This window comes from Python bivittatus, unplaced genomic scaffold, assembly GCF_059951505.1.
Source record: "Python bivittatus isolate LINGU-HERP-01145 unplaced genomic scaffold, Pbiv_v1 ctg000190_np1212, whole genome shotgun sequence".
Taxonomy (NCBI): domain Eukaryota; kingdom Metazoa; phylum Chordata; class Lepidosauria; order Squamata; family Pythonidae; genus Python; species Python bivittatus.
In genome coordinates, this window is record NW_028277042.1 from 9,589,230 (window position 1) to 9,602,940 (window position 13,711).

The following is a 13,711-nucleotide window of genomic DNA, read 5'->3' on the forward strand; positions in this document are numbered from 1 at the left end:
TTATAATCTTAGCTATTCTATTGCCTCTGTTTCCAGCTAAGCCTTGTATTGAAAGTGTGAGAGATGTCTATACTTTCATCCAACTAGTTCCCATTGTACAAAGCAAAGGGAAACCCAATTCCTGGTTCATTAAACAGCCTGGCAATCACTATCAGATCCTGTAGTGCAGTAAGGCTACCAAACTTTTTGAGGCTGAAAGAGTAGATAAAAAGAAAGAAATATTATTGCCTGTAAATGTTTAATGTGGTGTATCTTCATTTGACATGTCTACCTTAAAGAAATGTCTTCTTTTAATAGAAAGTTCTTATTAACTGGAAGTAGCATAAATAAATAGAAATATAAGGAAGAAAATAAGTTGAGCATTATTTAAAGCATCACTATTTCATCAGCTATTTCAATAAGAACATTTTTGTTTTCTTCATTTAAATTTAACTGAGCTCCTACCATTTACTCGGTTGTGGTCTGTTACATCCAAACTATGTATAATTGGCACATAAAATGGATAAGTCTCATTTCCTAATCTCAGAAACATCAAAGAGCAGGATGTACCTGGATAACAGGCTATATTTAATAATCGGTGAGCTGTTGGGCAGATCACAGGAGCAGATTTGCTGTAGAAAATAACTTCTGAAGTTATTTTGCTGACCAGATACAGACCCTTCTAACGCAGGTCCTTCCATGCTGCTGGATTCTTACACAGCATCAGAAAATACATTCCAAAGGAGGCCTTACACATGACTTTATTATCCTCCTTAGAATAAGGAGGAGGATGGGGGGGAAGGGGAATTAAAGAAGATAAATGTAATGTACAAGCAAAATTTCCTCCACCAGACCATTAATTTTAAATGATGCCATCCACAATAGGTATATAAAAATCATCAAATATTTCCCCTAACATGCAAAATGTAGTTTAACTATATTATTCGGATGGTAATGTAATTACATGGAAAGCCTGTAGAAACATTGGAAGGGGGAGATGCAGATATATGAAAGTGTTTACTATCAGTTGTTCAGGCATGAAAAAAACTGAACACAAAACATTAACCACACATCTAAGCCATTATCTTTAATTTACTAATTAGGGCTTAATGCAGTAATCGCTTGCAATCCCTTTATTTTTCAAAATGTCTCTGTGTAGAGGAAGGAATGGGTCTATTCTGAATCCGGCTCTGCTGTATCTGGGCTTGTTGAGTTGAAACAACAAGTTTTCTTTGAGCACCCAGGCCAGAGTCTTCATTTTGGCTTGGGAAAAAAAGCACATAAGCCCTTTTCATCTAAACAAGAGTGGTATGCCAGCCCCCCTTGCATTTAGCGTCTTCTAAAAAGCATCTGGGTTTTCTAACCATTCTTATTAAATGCTGTGAAAAAGAACACCCAGGGATTGGAATCATAGAAAGCTCAAAATACCCAAGAATGTAAGAGAAGCATATTGGCACAGAGTGAAGCTTCTTTAATTCAGCGTTCTTGTTCCTAAGGTGGCCAACTTAGATGCACATGGAAGCTCTTTCCCAATGCTTGTTTTGAATCTCAGAGCAACAGTTCCCAGAAGCCTCATTTTTGCGTGAAACGTAAGACAGAGTAGACGGAACAGAAAGCTGCTTTGGTATAAGGTGGATGAGGATGAGGAGGACGACGACAATGATGATGATGATGCTATACTTTACCAGAAATAAAAAAGAAAGAAAAGCCACCATAGACTGAATGTGAATGTGTCTGTGTGTATACATGTGTGTGGGTACACACATATACAAATACACACCCCAAAAAGAAAACAAAATATCAAAACCCATCTAGGGAGGGAGTATTAATAAAATGCATACCTGAAGGGCAACTCATGTTCTTAGTATCATCCATGCAATCTTTGTGAGGCTACTTTTGACACCATCCAGAAACCATAACTGGTCCAAAATGCAGCCCAGAATTGGTCACCAATGCAATGTTGGCGAATAAAAGTTGCCATAGTCATATTCCATCTGGACTACAGGCTCTGCATTGGCTATAAATAGGCCAAATCTGCAATTCACTGTGTTGGTTTTAACCTATAAGGCCCTACATGGCTTGATTCTCAATACAAATACATACTGGACCCTCTTCTCCACTTTGAATTGACCCATCTGATGGGCCCTTACTTACAAAATCTATCAGTGGTCTCCTGTTACAGGTAGGGGCCCACAGCCAATGTTTTTCAGTTGCAGCCCCTATAGTTTAGAACAGTCTATTGAGGCCAGGCTAGTGTACAACCTGATGGCCTTCTGGAAGCCAATAAAACCTATGTTGCTCTGGAGGTTGTTTAGGGAATGAAAAGTGGATACCATCTGACTTTTGTATTCTGGATTGTGGATTTAGCATTGGTTTTGGTGTTTTTGTTGTAAACCACCCCAAGTTCAGGTGAATTATGGAGATAAATGAGTGCTTAAATATGCATAAAGATCCCCTCCAGAGCTCCTTACAGACTAATACTGGGAAAGCAAAAGGCCGGGTAGCACTGGAAGCACTGGGAGATAAAGGAGGCACTAATTAGTCATGATACATTTATTAAGAACTCTTGAAGAAGATTTGGATAAAAGTGGAAATGAATATTACATTTTTTAACTTACAAGCGATGACATCAGCCTCCTTGCTATTCCCTGTCACAGAGTCCAAAGAAAATAGCGTGGAAAAGGGGTGAAATGTGAAATGAAAAGAAAATCAAACAGATTTGTGCAGCTCTAGGTGTTGCCATTTTAAAACTAAAATGTATAATCAACATTAAAAAGCACCATTCTGTAAAATATCGAGGTATCCTCTCTACAAAGCAAGCAAGCAATCAAAAAAAAAAAATCCTTTTAAGAAAAAATATGTCTGTTGCCTTTTCTTTCCAGTAAATGTATTAATGTTATACAGCAAAATTTCTACATACATTTTCTTAAAGGAGAAGGGAGATAACAATGCTCATTTGATGACAAGATGACAAGGCTAGAACTTAGAAATCGTGTCTGGTCAATGGTCTTCCAATGTATTCTCTGTCTACAGATATAATCTTAGCTGGACCAAAAATGTTTCCATAGAGTGTCTTTTCAGTTGACATTCATTAGACTAAATGATCTCTTAGATTTGTCCAACTGATAAGATGGTAGCTGTTCCACCAGAATACAGATTTCATAAAATAGATTTTGAGTGTCTACTAAATAATAACCTCATGAAAGATTGTATAATTCCAAAGCAGTTTATAGAAATGGAGTGGGGGGAGGAATTTCTCAAAAAATAATGCTTCAAATAACTTAACCTCATCTCTAGTAAATTGTGAAACAATAGACTTTCATTCACATGTCTTCTTTAGGCTGCTCAACTTCCTATGGGCTGTTTGTCCATAATGATGCTATGCTAGATGCCTTTGTTAATCAAGCTGCTGCTTAATAGTCAGGCCAGCCCAGTACAGATGTACTGAATTGTCAAGGAGAGCCAATGGTGAAAATAAAGACATGCAGCTTGGATGGTGAGATGGGGATTAGAATGAAAATTCAATTTGATTTCAGTTGTATGTAATTTAACTATCTCAAGATACATGGAGACAGCCAGTTTGGTGTAATGGTTAAGGCACCAACCTAAAACAAGGAGACTGTGAGTCCTGCCTTGGGCACAAAAGCTAACTGGGTGACCTTGGCCCAGTCCCTCTCTCTCAGCCCTTGGAAGAAGGCAATAGCAAACCATTTCTGAAATCTTGCCAAGAAAACTACAGGGACCTGTCCAAGAAGTGGCCAGGAGCCAACACTGACTTGAAGCATCCCCCCCCCCCCCGAAAAGATACATAGAACAGCTTATAGGTTTATTCCCCACATTTTTGACAGTTTTCCCTTTTGGCTACATTCGAAATTATTATTTGCTGTGACTTTTGGAAGGACTAGGAAATACACCCAAGACTCTTGGTGCCACATGTGACCTAGGAGTCTAAGGCTAAAAGCTTCTGAGGTTGAAACATGATGAAAATCTCTTCCCTTCAAGGAAGCCAAACCGGGGAACCTCAATCAACCAGTATATGTATACCTCAAAATATAGTGACTTTGCATTTTGAGGGCCTCCAGTTCTAGGACTATACCATCTTTGGTGCTGAATGGGGTTGCCTGCCCCAAACAGACCCTGTGCACAATCTAGGGGTCCTCCTAGACTCATGACTCCTGGTCAATGAGCAGGTAGCAGTTGTGGCTAGGAGGGTCTTTGCACAACTTTGTATTATGCACCAGCTGTGCCCATTCCTAGATCCCAGATGCTGACATAACCCTCAAGTCCTGGTTATGTCAGCAGGCCTGGGGACCCCAGGGGACAGGTGAACTAGTGTGATGGCTTCATTATTATTAACATCCCTTCATCTACTATTCTCTGTTTTAGCTCCTTTTTTATACTTTGTTTTTTTTAATAACTAATAATGTTACATAAAGAAATACTTAAAACCTTATCATTCATGAGGTTTTAGGTATTTATTAACTGTTTTAGCTTGTTGTATGCCTCCCAGAGATTTGTGGGATAGGCAGCTATACAAATTAGACAAATTAAATAAATACATACATACATACATACGAATTGGGCAGGAAGGGCTTAGGGATACCTGCTTGAATGTGCCAGAAAGGCAGACCCATCCCATCCCTAAGTGCATCTGCAAGAGTACGCTTCATTGCAGCTATTTATGGAAGAATGCATTTGCAAATATGCAGCAACGCTGATACAAATAATGTTATTCCACTGTGCTATACTGTGGAATAAGCAATTGTCTGTGTTCCCCAACTCTGTCTCAATGAACTGAATTATTATGGAAAGGTGTTTAAGTAAGCGTGCTTCCCTGCTGAGAATTTTTATAAGGCAATGGGAAAAAAATTGGCTTCAGTCCTCTTAGTTATTAGCAGCCCTGCATTCCTCCAGTAATTCAGAAGTTCTCTTACATTTCAAGAAATTGGAGCTTTAATGGATTAAAATTTCTGAGTGAGATGGTTAAAACACTAGGCCAGTACTGATAGAGACTGTTCAGTTTGACTCTAGGTTCACTTACAGGCTTAATTCTAGTTAAGAAGAGCCTTGTTAGACAAGGCCATTATTCTGAGTCATATGGTGGTCAGCTATAAACTCACAAGCACAGACAGGAGTGTAATAAAGCTTTTCCACTGTTGCTCCTAACAGTTTATCTCCAACACAAGTCACACATGATTCCAGAGGTACCACACAGCTGTCAATACCAGTGGCCATTAATTGACCAATCCTCCATGCATCTCTCTCATCCTCTTTTAACCCCCTCTAAATTAGTAACTATCACCATAACACATGACAGCAAATTCTATAAACAAGTGCTTCCTTTTATCCTGAATCTCCCCTCATATGGTTTTAATAGAAAATCCCAAGTTCTAAAACTGTGGCAGAGGGAGAAAAAGGACATGAATTAGTCTTAGAGTCTTGGGATATGGATCTGGAAATTCTCTCCACATTTTTAATGACCTGCATTATTTCATGCATCTAGATGATTCCCCTGACATGGCTTCCCTCCAAATTAAAATATTCCAGGTGCTGTAGTCTCTATAGAGGGTACTCCTTTAGTATCCTCATAATTCTGGGTACAGTTCATAAGAAATAGGTGATTCAGAGAAAGGTGCTAATTTTCAGAAAAAAAGGTTGAAGTCATAGTGTTCTCTTCTATTGGTAAAGTAGTAGTATAGGAAAAAATGCATGAGGGAAAGTCATGGAAGCAGGCTGTAAGGTTGAGCTTCTCATATTGGCAAACAGAGGCTGAAATGAAGGTGTGATCATACTAATCAGTTGCAGAAGGCTTTCTCTCGTTCTCAGATCTGCTTCTGATGAGGAACAATTGATCTCTCTTCAAGATCAGGATTTTCAGGAGTTAGTGGCATTCCAGCCAGCTGTCAGAGAAGAGCTTAAGGTGACCATTCCCTCTAAAGAGGACAACGTTGGATGATGTACTGCTCATCAAACTGCTCCTCCTCTGCATCCAAAAGAGTAGAGACAACTAAGGCCGCTGTAACAAAGATGTAGTGAAGTTAAAAGCTGGTGAGATCAGAACTTCATTGGAAAGTAATTAGGCAACATCTGGGGAAGGCATTCTACTCTGCAGATTTATAACCTCCCTTTCTTCGACCTCCCTCAGGGTTGCTTGCAACTGAGATTCTTCCCTGATCTTCTCATGAACCTCTGTGAATCCAGATCCATATCCCAAGACTCTAAGACTAATTCATGACTTTCTCTTCTTATTTTCCCCTCAGGACCTGACTTTGGTCACTGAATTAAAAAGACCAAGCTATAAACAGTGAACCATGCTATCTGTCAGAGGCTACTACTCACAGATTTTCTAGCCAGCTGCTCCTTTTTCTCTGCATTAGACCAGCTATGCCAATTATTTAAGAGTGATTTATAGCAATTACAGCCATAAAACAGGATAATGATTTCCAGACTATGGAATGAACTCCCTTTGGAGATAAAATTGATCTATCTTCTCCCTACAACATACACCCACTACAGTGTTTTAGAAGACTTAAGAGGAAAAAACAATAACAACCTTAGGCCCTTTAAATGGCTTTTAGCAGTTTCTCTGTTATTTTAAAATGTTTTTAGAATTTTTTTCTTCTTTTACAGAAAAGGGTATGTGTATGCATGCACATCTCTGTGTATTAAATGCGTACAAATTATATTGATGGCTTAAATTCTGACAGTGCCATTCTTCCAGAAAAATAGCCTCTTGGTTTTTAAAGTTGAAAGGGGAAAATGCAATTTAAAATCTCCCTGTAGGGCTCCACTGAACAATTTTACTGAAATCTTTCAAAGATCAGAAAGAACCAAGGCCTAATGCCAGTAAGAAATGTTACATAATTTAGATTCACATATTGTGCTACACCATGATTTATTTTAACTATGATTTGTTGGACAGAAAATCATGCCCTGGTTCTCTTATAGCACTAAAGCATAAATTATAGTTTATAATCCACACATATACATAAAGGATAAAGTAAAGGCATAGACATTAATTTCTATAAGACTTTTTATTTTTTTATTGCTAAAAGTCTAGGAGAAACTATGTTTTAAAAAATACTATGATAAAAAAAACCCACAATGCATTTTAACCTTCCTAGGCAACTTCAATCAGTATTCCAAATGTCAGCAATAGCAAAATTGTCAGTTCTGGCTGATACAACTCATTTTTTTCTCAATTCCATTTGACACTAGTAGCGCTACCTGTGTCAAATTTTCTGACTATATTCAGTTTTAACCTCTGTGCACTTGCTTGGAAGTGAAGCAATGGCAGTTATCAGCAAGTAAGAGTACAACAGATGGCCTTCTCCAAACTAAGCCACATGACCCAGGACATATGTAGTTTGAGAATTCTTGACTCCTCCATGAAAATGGGGTTCTTATAGCAGATGCTTCTCTTTCCTTCAAGTATATCTAGAAGTATATGTATTTATGGTGTGACACGTGTCATGATTCTTCCCCCTCCTCTATGTTACAGACTGGTGTATAAAGTCAATAGTGCATTACATGATAAGTACTACAGAAGACCGGGAGCTGATACTGTTTTCCGAAGCATTCTAGACCATGCCCATTTGGGCACTGCAATCTTGGCCCAAGTTTTAATGTACAACTGCATTATATAATTATATAATTGAGTCATTAAAGATTTTCAAAGGATGGCCTGTGAATTTTTGAAGAATAGCCCAAGATACCTCTGCTAGATTCCACACTTACGATTAGGGAAATTGAAACCACTTTGACCAGTGCTACATTATCAAACATATTAATAATATCCTGGCCTACGATTTTTTTTTCCCCCTTAAAAATTAAAATACCGAAATAAGTGCCCCCTTCTCAGTGGATTTTGATTTCTGTAACATGGAACGGATATTGTTCAAGATACTCATACCGTTCATACAAAAAAATATTTTTGAAATAATTTCATTTGTAAAACAACAACAACAACAACAAATGAATAATCCCTCATGACCTTTGACAGTTTTCAAGGGGGCCATGGAAGAAAAGAATACAGATCAACACTGACTTCTTTCAACAATCAGGACAACTAGAAATCAAAGCAGAGCAAATATACCCTGTGAGTAGAGATGTGGAGCCACTGCAAAAAAGCCTTGTGTTGGTTTCTGTCTGTCACACAGCCTTTCATCAAAGAGTTTCTCTCTTCACAGTAAAGGTGGGAAGTAAATCCAGAAGATCATTGCAAGTGGGAAATGCATATCCACTATTAGGCATTTTGTAAAGATGGCAGTTGGAGCAAAAGAAAGGACAAGGGAGAGAGATTTCTATTATTTGCATTATAGGCTGAGAACTTTCCCAATTATAGAGTGCAAAGAGTGTGAAGAATATTAGAAGATTCTAAAGCTGTTCATATAAGTCCCTGCACACATTTTAGAGGTTCAAGCTCTAAACGAGTTTGTTTTGTGGCTCTGTATAGTTATAGTATAGAGAGCCAATTTGGTGTAGTGATTAAGACATCAGGCTAGAAACCATGAGACTGAGTTCTAGTCCCACCTAGGCATAAAGCCAGTTGGGTGACCTTGGGCCAGTCCCTTTCTCTCAACCCTAGGAAGGAGGCAGTGGCAAACTCTTCTGAAAAACCTTGCTAAGAAAACTGCAGGGACTTATCCAGGCAGTCTCCAAGAATCAGACACAATTGAACAGATTAAAAAAAAAAGTTACTCCACTTCTTTGTGGCTATGATGGTGTCCAACGTACAGAACCATCCATGCTTGTGAAATTCTTTCTGATGAGTGGGTCCTTAGCCAATCAGGACACATCAATATTGGGGTGGTGGGTAATAAGCATGATCCCACCACTGATTCAATTATGCCTTGAAAGCATGGTGGCATCTGCCCCAGGCTTTTCAGTGGCTTTGACTACAGAGATATGCTGTATTGTTTATATCTGATTGCCACATAATTCTGTTTCCTCAGTCTCCATTTAATTTGCAGACATGTGCAATGTGGATCGAGTGATACACAATTTAACATGCAATGGAAACAAAACAGCCCCCAAACTGAAATGACATAGAAATAGTCTTAGGGGAAACACAACAAAAGAAAAAAGAAAAAGAAACCTAAAAGGTTCAGGAAATGAAAAATGGTTGTAAATGTTTTTTATGTTCCTTTGCTGCCCTCAGGGAGATGCTCTTGAGATAAATGCGATACCAGCTGTCTGTTTTTAAATATAAACTCTGCTGGAATAGCAAAACAAGCAGCATTAAACAAAAAAGTAGTCTTATAATGGAACACGGTGATTGATAATATCATTTGAAATAATGACTAGGCACTTGGAGGAGTTTATTCTAAAATAATAATTGTGTACTTGTGCAACTCAAAACTAAGTGGAAAATTCATAATTCACAATGTACTCACAATCCAATACCCTTTGCCCATTCAGCTCCCAGGACTTCTTGATGTTATATGAGGAAGTGGTTGTAGGTGGGACCCAGAGGGGCAAATAGTTCATGTCAAGTAATTGACAATTCCTTTTTGTCACATATTTTCACCCAACTCTATGTGTGTTTTGTACAAGGCCATATGTAACCTAAGAGTCTTCCTTTTTGCATGCACACTCAAAGCAACAAAAATAATATAACAAAAATCATTGTAATTTATGATCTGTCCAGTTGATAATCCCAATATGTAGCAATTATGAATAGCAGTGTAAATCTCACACTCTGTTTTTTAGATGAATTAACTGTCAGGGTTGCTAAAGCCAACAGAAATGCAGAACATTTTCCTATCAATTAGGGATGAATAAACCCTTTAAGAATTAATTTGTTCTCTACAGTTGTGTTCAACATTTTTTTAATAGTTTGCATTTTTTTTTTTTTAGATTTAAAAACTGGTCTTATCATCAAAGAAAAAATTGCTAAGAGCATGATTAGTTTTTGTTTTGGTTTGTTTTGTTTTTTTGGAGGAAGCCAATCATTGATTAGAAAGCACACCCACAGAAATTGCAAGCAAAAGGAGGTAAGTGAAAATTTGAACAGTATCATAAGTTTGCCTTTTCTTCCATCTAAACATCTGCTAGGGAGAAGAAAAAAAAAAGAGCATTTGACCTCTAGAGCTTTTTCTTGCCACAAGCAAAGGATTCATTCAAAAGAATCATTGGTGAATCAAGATTTTAGCAGCAGTCTTGTTCTTAGAGAGAAATGATTAATAGTCTTTCCCAGTCTGGAGTTTGTGCAAACTGTTAATTGGGAGAAAAAATGCTCACCATTATCTAAACCAAGACTGAAAAGCAATGGCCCTTGGAAGTCATGCTGAGCAGAAATCTTCTCCTCTTCATTATTATTTTGATTATTCTCATGAAATTTAATGAAAGACTATTTACTTTTGAATTTTTTTGTAAAGAAAAGGAGGTGTGTGTGTGGATCTGTACTTATTTACTAAGTAGTTACTTAGACCAAGAGGTGTGTGTGAATGTCCTGTACTTATTAGTACAGCCTTCACTCCAGCTGCCTGCTGCCTCCCTGGCTTCCCACCCTTTCAATCTCCAGGACAGATTTCCTTCCACCTGGAGCTTGTTTTTGACTGGAATGAGTGAACAGCCACGGAGGCTGCAGAGCAATGGAATGATGTGTAAATGAAAACAGCAGTCACCTCCATCAACCTCCAACAAAAATAAGCTCAACAAAAACATCAGGAGAAAGTGAAACATAAAATGCTCCAGCACCCTGAGAATATGGTAGAAAAGTAGAAGCCTCTTTTGTCCTGGAGGAATCAGGAACCTTTGACAAATTGCAAAGCATTATTTGCACATTCACAGTTGTGTTTAGGATAGGTACGTTCAAGAGACAAACTCCCCATTTCCCCCCCTTCATTTAGAGCAAAAATCTTCCAAGTGCTTTTCTACAGATGTGGCTCCTCACTAGCAATATTGATGACCCAAGTTGTCTTTCTTCCTCAATACCACAAGACCAAACATTAATTGAAGACACTCTATATGAGAGCAAGGAGTAACTTCAGCAGCTACTTTTAAAAAAGGAAGAATATTCTGCAAAGTAGCCTTTTTCTAGAAATGTGAAAATGCAAACTCAAAAAAGGAAGCTCAATTCCTTTAAGAAATATTCTGCTCAGCTCAAGAGTACAAAACCTCTCTCTCTCTTTCTTGCACACACACAAAGACACAACCTCCCATTAAGTTCATTGTATAATTGTTGCCAATATTTATGAAGGTTGGAGAAATCGACAGCCAACAATCTTCTGGAATTCTAGTGTCATTTTCATTCCAGCTTATGGGATCATTTAATAAACAACTGATAGGAAGTATAATGAGTAAAAATAAATAAATCCAACCATTTCTTAAGAAGCACAAAACAGGTGAAGCAATGTCTTTCACTAAAGCAACCTCTTCTGATGTGAGTATGATAAGAACTTACTTATGACTAGACTGAAGCCAAAGCATGGCCATGTTCTAAATCTACCACAAGATTTCTGAATGTGCCCTTGTACACACAAACAAATTACCCCTTCGTTGTTTTGAAAAATTGGAATGTTGATGGATTTCTTGTTTAATTTAGTTCCTCTCTTTTAAAGCATCCTATGTTTCTGATTTGTCTGATTTATAATCCCAGTCAGACGCAGACTGACATTTATGTATATTTATTATACACATGTGTCCTGTCCTTTAATGTTTCCTTGTCCTTGGAATTTATTTATGGCTTTTCTATGCAAGAATCAGAGTCAGAAGCCTAACTCATATATTTACATATGTTCTCTGAATCATAAATTTCCTGAACACAGTAGCAATTCCTGTCTTTAGAACTTCAGTCATTTTCTTTCTTGCAGTTATTCCCCTTTGACTCTATTCAGGAAATACCAGCAGGAACTAACACATTTCAGGACTTGTAATTCTGCAGGTCATATGTCACATTTAACCTTCTTTGAAATCCCATGGTGACATATTAACCTAAAGAGATGGAAGAAACAGGGATGAGCAGTCACCCTCTGCATTGCATACCCCTCTGCATGTATAGAATAACCATCTTAGGAAGGCAGCTTGTCTGATCATGGAGGGTCTCCTTGGGGTGGATGACCTGAGAAAATCAGTGCCTGTAACTAGGTGGAGAAAGTTGTTAAATGTTGTTGTCAACTGGAACTGGACACACTGATAAGGATATCCTTTTCTTGTGTGCCTATAGGCTGAGGAGAAGGGGGGGGAAAAGCAGCCCTGTTATAAAATGAAATGGAAGATGAAAGCAAAAATACTTCACATAAATATATCTACTGATATGAGGGGGAAAAATTGCCATAGCACTGAGACACGTCCTGCTTTTGGGTCATCAACAACCTTTTCTTCTGCAGCCACAGTGAGTATGAGGAATCTGCTTCTCTGCTAAAGGCATCAGAAATAAACTTCATTATAAGATACAGGAGAAACATTTTTGTTCAGGTCCATGAAGTCCAGAAGTTTGACATCATGCAGTATGGTTTCCCCACAACCATATGATACGTAGGTAGGTAGGTAGTTTGATAGATTGAGAGATAGGATTTAGCTGAGGGATTGTGATGGAGCTGAAATATAAATGATATATGCTATTCTGTGGGGCTTTTTGAAATATCCTTTCTTTCACGGAACCAAAGTATAACAGACACCCTTGTTGCAAGAAGGGAGAGCAGCAGTAAGTTCTCAGGAAGAATATGAGAACATTGTCTTTTGTAAATGTAGATTTTTGTAGATACCCCCAACATTAAAAAGAGACCCTTTCCAAGCAAAGTTCTAGATGAGTAATGGAATGCTTGCTGTTTAAGAAGACCTATCTAGCAATTTATTGACTATTTTTAAGAGAAAACTCATTTCTAAGATATTCAGAAAGCCATACACTGGTGTCAGTGGGATTTTATATTCTTTTTATAAAGAATATAAATCCAGTTATTGTATTCTGCTGGCTATACCATTCTATGCTGGTCAGACTCTGCATTATGTATTATGTCCAGTTCTGGGAAAACATGACACTTGAAAAAGGATTCAGACAGAAGAATACAATCAAGACCACCAGTAATATTCTAACTTGGTAAAGCTGACATCTGCAACATTTCCATGCACCAAGGATGATCAGGTACTATAAGAACAGTTGGAAGGTATTTTTAGCTCTGAGAAGAGAAGACTGCAGGAATATACAATAGGGCTCTCAGAGTACCTGAAGGAGTATCAACGGAAGGCCAGGACCAGATTTCTATTTCCCAGAGTCCATAGAATAACAATTCTAGGAGGAAAATGTTGGCTAAATATTAGGAAAATCTTCCTGATTCATAAGAACAGTTCAAAACTGGAATCACTTCGTCAACTAAGGAGATGGTAGGATCCCTTTCACTGGCTATGCTAAGTATGGAATATATATAGCTCTCTGTTGGGGTGCTTTAATTTGGATTCCTGCACATAGCATGGATTATGATTTGCTTCCTTCTCAACTCTGATTTCCATAATTTCTATGAATAAAGTCCTGATGATAAACAGAATATTTTCTAGGAAAACACTGATGCATTACAGCTACATGTGGCTTTGTAAACAGCTTGAAAAGCCCCCAGATGCAAATGTCAGAACAACTTGCTACCTTTTCTCCAGAATACCCTGAAACTTGTTTCTGCATTAAACCCCATGGTCTCTGAAGACTACTTGTGGACTGATCCTTGTGTTCTTTGACCCCTTGATGTAATTTGAGCTAGCCCCTTTGGCTGTTGGCTTTTTGTGATTAAACTCAGAA

At 37.9% G+C, this 13,711-nt stretch overlaps 1 protein-coding gene across 2 annotated transcripts in view; it reads right to left on the minus strand.

Moving 5' to 3' along the window:
• Positions 1-13,711, minus strand: part of CDH11 (cadherin 11) — a 108,651-nt gene that overhangs the window by 38,959 nt on the left and 55,981 nt on the right. The window lies entirely within an intron of this gene.